We start from the raw sequence: 8788 nt of genomic DNA, 5'->3' as shown, positions 1-8788 counted from the left end.
TATAGCTTCATGAGGTAGTCACCTGAAATGGTTTTCACTTCACAGGTGTGCCTTGTCAGGGTTAATTAGTGGAATTTTTTCCTTTATTAATAAAAAAGCAAAGGGTGGCTACTTTGAAGAATCTAAAATATAAGACATTTTTTCAGTTATTTCACACTTTTTTGTTAAGTACATAATTCCATATGTGTTCATTCATAGTTTTGATGCCTTCAGTGAGAATCTACAATGTAAATAGTCATGCAAATAAAAAGGAAACGCATTGAATGAGAAGGTGTGTCCAAACTTTTGGCCTGTACTGTATATATATATATATATATATATATATATATATATATATATATATATATTGTTCAATCAAAAAATAAATAAATAACCATTTTTTAAAACCAACATTCATAACCGATTAAAACAGTTTTAGTGGTCATTTGAGGCTTTTGCTGATATGCAGGTTTTTGGAACAAAATCTTTGTATATGACATTGGAATCTATCCATTTGTTCCTGAATCTTACCAAGAAAGCCTAAGGACACAGATAATATTTTCAGCTTTGACACAGACAGATAAAAATGTCCCGATCGCTCTCTGGAGGTGTAGCCTACTGCTGCACCGATCATCCTCACAGTTTACAGCTGTTTTACTTTATTGTGAACCCATATGATCGCAATATTCCCCTCTAAAATCCCCCCTTTGAGTGGCTTAAAAGCTGTAGTAACATGGCTGCACTGTTACATCCATTAGAAACATTTCTTTGGAATCAGTTTGTGCACATATTTTTGTCTTTGTTCTGTTGGTTTGTCGAAAGTTACCAATTCAATCACTTTAAATGTTGCCATATCATCTATTGCTCCCCCCCAATTGTGAGATACAATATGAAGTCACAATTGAGATTTGTGTTCCCAAGGGATTCTTGGCACTTACAGACATATGAGTAGTTTTGCACATTTTGCACTCCCTGCTGCAGCAAAACAACCAATAGACAGCTAAAGCAACAGAGCTACTGTATGGCAAGTGTTGAGACTGCCCTCACCCGAAAAACTCCCACATATGTCGTTTGTTTAAGCAGCAATTACGAATCATATTTACGTTTGTAGTGGTGGCGGCCACTAGTGGTCATAGTAATTATGACGGGGGAAAGCAGAAAGTAAGGTGACAAGGTATAAGAGCACCTAGTCTCGCTTTGCAGACCCTCCTCCAAAGCGCGCTGGAGGAGGGTCTGGCTACTCCACATAGCATTCGGGGATGGGAGGAAAACGTGCTCTGGTTTATTGGCATTTCTTTAAACCGATCACAATCGTCTTGGGCGGTGCTAAGCACCGGAGAAAAGCCACGGTGCCGCTGCAAAATAGGCTCGGAAGGAACTTGTTTTGGTGGAACATGTGTACGTTTAAAAGTTGTTTTAGTCGTGCAACAGAAAACTCAGATTGGACAGATAGTCTAGCTAGCTGTCTGGATTTACCCTGCAAAAAAAAGGTTAACCATAGTCCTCATAAATCGACCGGAGTTTAAAATTCCAACACAAAGGAAGCCCAAGGCAACGGATATCCGGCCTTAATGAGTGAAATCCGGCGGATTTTCCGGCAGCAACGGAGCAATCCCGGAAATGGAACGTCAAGGATATAGACTAAAGAGCACCAAAACGACTTAGTTAAAGTGATGGTTCGGAGTAATTTACCCTAGGGTCCTTTGCACCATGACCTCGAGCCAAACACCCCCCCAGAAGCTTTTTTCACCTGGATCTAACATTGGGCGAGTTAGCGTAGAGTAGCGTTAGCCGCTGAATAGCTTAGCGCGGGGCTAATGGACCCACGTTTGTATCTCTTAAATGACCCCACTAATAATGCCCGAAATGATACCAAAGGTCTACACTAGTATATATAGGTTATGCACTCAAAACGATGGATTGTAAAGTTTGTAAGTACACCAGAAGTTTATGTAAATAACACTTGCCTGCTGGCTTCTGCTCTCTGCTGTTGTTGTTGCTGCTGTGAGACGAGTGCTTAGGGACGTCTACAAATTACAACACCGAAAAGAGATGCAACAAAAATATTTTTTAATTTAACTTATTTTTTAAAGTAAGTGCTGTAATATAACTAGCAGGAGACAAGTAATAATTGAGGTAAGTTTGGAGACATTACCTTATTTAATCATTAAATTAATACATATTTTTGTTGTATCTCTTTTCGGTGTAGTAATTTGTAGACAGCCCTAAGCACTCGTCTAACTGCAGGTAGCAGCAGCAGCAGCAACAGAGAGCAGAAGCCAGCAGGCAAGTGTTATTTACATAAACTTCTTGTGTACTTACAAACTTTCCAATCCATCGTTTTATGAGAGCATAACCTATTTGTACTACTTGTAGACGTTTGGTATCATTTCGGGCATTATTAGTTGGGTCATTTACGAGATACAAACGTGGGTCCATTAGCCCCTGCGCTAAGCTATTCAGCGGCTAACGCTACTCTACGCTAACTCGCCCAATGTTAGATCCAGGTGAAAAAGCTAAATTACATACCATCACTTTAACTAAGTCGTTTTGGTTCCTATCATAACCAAGTAGTTTTTGTGCTCATACCTAACCAAACTGCGACCGTTTCACAACGTTAACAACGTGTTTAAAATGGCAACCGTTAACGGTCTCTGGTTTAGATAAAGCGTTCCTGCAGGTGGTATTTCCCCATCACCGCTAGGGGCGCTAATTCATGAAACGCTCCTGTGGCTCCTATTAGAGGGAATGTACGATATACGTCGTCGTATGGTTCGGAGGACTTGTTGCAAGTGTCAGCTTGCGCATTTTCCACCGTTTTCTTAGCTTCCTCTTGCTTACGATCTGGCACCTGGTCGCTTTGTTTTGGTAGAGACTGATGCCCAGAAATGTCCTGAACACAGCAAAGTAAGAAAATACCGGCAGAAGGCGGGGTCTCTGCACTTACAGACACCGCCACACACTTCTAGTGGGGCTTAAGTGACGATTGAGGGAATTACTTTGGAATGAGTCCATAGTTGTTTTTTTTAAAGAGCCTGCTCATTGTGCCTTTAAACAAACTAGTCAAAATGGAGAACAAAAATGGAGAAACCATGTTTCCAGTCTTGTCACAGTTTCCCATATCCATTTGACACTGATGATTGGCAATAACACAGGGAAGGAGACAGAAGAGACAGACTAGTTCCAAACCCCACATAAACCTTAAATAGCTCATATTATGCTCATTTTCAGATTCATAATTGTATTTAGAGGTTGTACCAGAATAGGTTTACATGGTTTAATTTTCAAAAAACGCCATATTTTTGTTGTACTGCACATTGCTGCAGCTCCTCTTTTCACCCTGTGCGTTGAGCTCTCTGTTCTAGCTACAGAGTGAGGCATCGCACTTGTGTTCCATCTTCGTTGGGCACATGCGCAGTAGCTAGGACAGGACTACTAGCCAGTCAGAAGCAGAGTATGAGGGCGTGCCACGCTAGCAGCTAGGCGAGTATTATAACGTGTGTTACAAAGTGACGCATGTTCTTCTCTGAAGTAAAGGCTGGACTACAATAGAGCTGTTTGGAGCAGTTGGTGAACAGTGTTTTCTTTTGGAGATGGTAAGTCCCTTTGGGGTGGACTTTGGGCTTTTTCACTTTGTAAACCTATGACGTGCACAAAAAAGAAACATGACACAATAAAGGAAAGGGGAAAAGCCAAAAAGCACAATATGAGCACTTTAATAGAACAGACAGAAACAACTGCAACTGGAATCTGGTTTGTTGTTAGTGGAGTGCAAATCTCTGTTGTCACATAGATTTTCAGTGTTGTTCTCTCTACCGCACATAGAGAACCACCTTTGGGTCCCTTGTACTGTCTAGGGAGATGATATTATGTCTGATGTACTGTGGAATTCCAGGTAAGATATAGTGGAGTAATCCTAAACTGACCAAAAACGTAATGAGCCTTCAGTGTCCGTGTCAGACTGTTCTGAAATGGATGCTTCTGGATACTAAACCCATTTTCCCAAAATAGTTTTTGACAATACATGTGTTACAGTATAAATCACAATTTATTGGCACTTTCACCCTATACGTATGTTGAAATATAAGTGAGGTGCTACATGGCAACACATCCATACGGATGATAAATCTGAAGGGGGATGACAATATCTATCGACCCAGGCCTCCTCCAACCTGGCAGTACGTCAATTTCCCCCCCCGAGTCTCTAAACAGAGAAGGCATCATTTACCCTTCTGTACTCTCCGGGCACTCCTCCATATTGATCCACTGCGATCTTGAAAAACAAATCGGAGACGTGCCACTCTGTAGTCAACGTGATCAATAATGTGGGCTTGCGTTGTTTTGTTTAATGTGTGCCATTACAGAGCTGTGTTCTCTTTACTATAGGTGCCGGCTCAAAGGATTTAGGTGTTTGAAGGCAGTTTTACACTCGTATGTGTTTGTTTGTCTGCAAGATCATTTTAATAAGGGCACTCTGTAATCTATATGGGATGCAAGCCGAAAATGAAAATCAACAACAACAAAAAACGTGTTTTGTCACGTTTGTTCTCCATTTTCTTTATTTTGATTGTATTTTGTCTTTGTATCTTTTCTTGTATCTGTATCTTTTCATCCTGAGTCTATGTGCTTGACTTTGGTTTGATTAATACTGAGACATTTTTAGTCAAACTAAAATATTCAACATATATCAACATGTGCAAAGGGAAAAAAAACACACTCGCTGGTTTATTGTTATACTATATTGTAGCTGCTGCAGACAAAACAAAGCCGCCATATCTGCAATGTGTGTTGTATGTGTAGGCCGATATCAGCCATCATGTACAGTATCTGTCTAATCCTGAATGACAGTCTAATCTCTAATGTATGGGAACTTTGCTCTTTTTAGTTTACAGTGGAGCGCACACACACACACACACACACACACACACACACACACACACACACACACACACACACACACACACACACACACACACACACACACACACACACACACAGGTGTTGAATACCTGTGGCAGGTCTGTGGCTGTGGGAAGGCAGACAGCTGTACAAAGCTCAGCAGTGACTGTGTTCTGTAATCCTCGGTGAAGTCCCTGTGATGACCCGCGGCGGCTGCTTTAAAGACAGAAGGCCTTTCTCAATACAGATACTCTACCCCAAATTCGGACTCGCATACTTGGGAGTTTGGGGGAGGACACCAAACAACAACAAGCAGGTGTTACAAATATAATCTCAACTCAAAAGTCCAACTAACTGACTTTAAAAAAAAAAGCTATTTAAACCGTGCGTTGCAGATGTTGTACTGTCCTACAAAAACCTGTAGGCCAGGCAAGGCAGCTTTATTTGTACAGCACATGTCAGCAAGGCACTTCCAAGTGCTTCACATAAAAACGTTAAAGAGCAGTTCAAAACGGTTACAAATATAAAAACAGCTTGACTTTACCCCCAGACAAACTAGTGTGGCTGCAGCAAATATTAGATTTCACCTCTGAAACCGAAACCAAATTGTATCGCGTAACCAATTAGCTCTGGGATTTTCCTCAGAGGTCGAGAAATGTAATGCATTTTAAACCAATGCATGCACTGGTATTGTGCTTTGTGTCTCTTTTAAAGATTATTTTCTGGGGGGCATTTTTAGGCCTTTATTTGACAGGAAAGCTGAAGACATGTCAAACCCTGGGCCTGCTGCGTCGAGGAGTAAACCTCTATATATATATGGGCGCCCGCTCTACCAACCGAGCTATCCGGGCTCCCCTTTGTGTCTCTTTTAAAAGGCTTTCTGTTTTGTGTTCCCTACAATAGCTAATCCCCTCACCGTTTCAGGTCAAAGTGAATACACCAGGCTTCTCAAGTTGTCCACGAGGGCGTTGCAGTCATTGTCCCGCAGGAGAATACAGAGCATTGTCCCAGCATCGCACTGGATCACTGAGGATACAATACATGCGACTATCTACTGAAGAGCTGAGGCCTGTACTACCAATCAAGATCAACATGCTCTGGATTGATTTCAGTTACCCAGCTTCACCTAACCTAACGACCGCGGTCCCGCATAAGCTGTGTCACGACGGTGGTTAACAACTAGTTCAATCAACCCAGGGTTTCCCAATCCAGCGGCGCGCGCGTTCACATAAAAGAGGCGGCGTTTGCACAGCACGACCAATCGCAAACATCTACCAGAGCCGCATATTCTACTTAAGAAGAGCAAACTATAATTCTGTATTAATATGAAGAACACAGACACGGTTTTACAGGCAAAACGCAACACAGTCGCTGGTTCCTAAAACAGTAAGGAAAGCTGGCAAAAAAAAAAATAGCCGACGCTGTAAATGCATAAATCACAACGCTTATCAATATCACTTCCCCATCAGTCAGGCACATGATCTGACCATAATTACACTTGTGCTTTCCATAAACTGTTGTTTCTTTAGCCTATTATTTCAGTTGCAACCCTGGCAGTGGTAAGTGATCGTGAGAGCAAATAAAAAATGTAAAAACATAATTCAAACCGATATGTCACATTGGCAACACACGGCTCAATAAGCCTGAGAAATAGCCTATACGTAATTCCCTCCGCTCAAAATCTATATCTTTCATAAAAATACCCATCAGGGAGTGTTAACGGGGTCGTCGGTCTCTAAATGCTCCCGAGCAGGTTAGGTGTTCAGCATAAGTTACCACAGCGATTTAACCCGGTAACAAGTGACCCACCGGATACATAAAAAAAAAACCTGGGTTCAACCTGAAGTTACCTCGTTAATGCCAAATCTTGCTTCGTAGTACAGGCCTCAGCTCTTCAAATGGCCTGTTAACACACACACACACACACACACACACACACACACACACACACACACACACACACACACACACACACACACACACACACACACAAAGCTCATCATTAAAGGCCAGGACGGATTAAAGGATGAGTTACATGCAGGCTTTTTTTTTTTTTCAGTCCAAGTAAATTAATCCCAAATTCAGGAAAAGCTGTTACACTTTCCAAGTGATTTTACATTTCTAATCTGCTGCTACATTATAAACCACCCACACCTACAAACATACATGTGCTATATAAATAAAACTGCCTTGCCTTGCCTTGCCTTACATGTCAGCAGCAACCACAGTTACTAATATTAGATGAGAAGAAGATGGTTATCAGCAGTAAGGATTAGGGTTGCAAAGGGGCGAATTTTCCAGTGAATTTCTGGAAACTTTCCATGGAAAGTTTAGCTGGGGAATTTTGGAAACATTCCAATTTTTATTTACTATGGTTAGAGGGCTATACAATTAACACACATAGGTTAATAATAGCAATGGGTTATGTAAACTCCCGTATTTTAAAAACTAAATGTTGCCCAGTATGTAGTAGCCTATGCTAATTACTGCCTGAGTGCATGTCACTGACGAATATAGTGAGGACATTCAAACAAAGTTGCATTAAATCGCATTGTTTTAACCAAGATTAAGCTGCAAGATGTGTTTTTTTTCAACTACATTTAAGTTCCCTGTTATAGACTAACATGATTATAACAAGCAATATGAAACATATCCTGTTTATTCCCATTAATTCCCATGGAAAGTTTCCAACTGAGAAAATTCCCAGAATTTTGCAACTCTATCATATGAAACTACTTCAGTGCCATATTGGCAGAATGGGAAGAACAGAACAACTTTCCGTTATTCTGACGTCTCACCAGACCAATGGAAATTAAACAGGAATTAGCATTTGAAACAGTTTGTTAAACAATGAAACCAGAAATAAGTGTGTAGCTTTTTTTTTTTTTTTTATTCCCTGAATTGAGGAGGAGCTGGGGATCGAACCGCCAATCTTGTGTAAGCGCCATAAAGAGGCTAAAGCCATATGTACACTAATTATTTGTGCAAGCATTTCTCTCTCTGTATGATGCACAGTCAATAATGCCGAAAGTGCCATAATGTACGATAATTTGACTATTTTGTGACGCTTACAATTAGAAGTTGGTTTTAGTCTGTGCTGTCTCATTTTAATTTATTTCCCGACATGATTATGTAGCATCTATAATAGATATATGGATACGCATTTCTTCTTCCAGCCAATCATGCTTGGTGTCGGCTATGATGAACATACAGAAGAGGATTAGGGCCACGTGTGAAAAACGGATTTGAGTTTAAAGTCAGAATTCTGAGAATAAAGTCAGAATTCAGACTTTTTTTTTTGTTTTAAAGTCTGAACATTTTTTTTAAAAAAAAAAAAAGCCTGACTGACTTTTTAAAAGTCTAATTTTTTATTTTTTATTCTCAGAATTTGGACTTTAAACTCAGAACTCCATAAATTTTTTTCACACGTGGCCCTAATCCTCTTCTGTATGAACGAGACTCGCGAGCACGGCTGAACTTTCTCACTAAGGTATGCTGCGTTCAGGTCGAGTTACCTAGAATATGAACAGGCTTCCAGTCGTAATTTCATTTTGTCATAGCAGGCTAAATTACAAAAAAATTCAGACTGATGGATTTATAGGCACACCCCCTTCCATGCATCATAGCTACATCAGCATGCTTAAAAAAAACACCCCGATCTGTAGGCAAGTTTTGTAAAATTACACATTTATGCCTATTTGTTCTTGTGGTTATGTCTCGCATATGATCATTTCCCCTCAAAATACGATCATTTTAAGCCTCCGGTTGTATGACAGTGAATGCTTGTTTGCTGGTTATCTGTGCTTTAACCCCCGTGCTGCTACAGTGCGATGCTGAGCCACTCCTGGGACATAAACTATTCTGGACACACCTCTTACTCCATCAACAAAACTTCCAAGGTAAAAAATGT

This window comes from Perca fluviatilis, chromosome 21, assembly GCF_010015445.1.
Source record: "Perca fluviatilis chromosome 21, GENO_Pfluv_1.0, whole genome shotgun sequence".
NCBI lineage: Eukaryota > Metazoa > Chordata > Actinopteri > Perciformes > Percidae > Perca > Perca fluviatilis.
Note: the sequence above shows the minus strand (reverse complement) of the source record.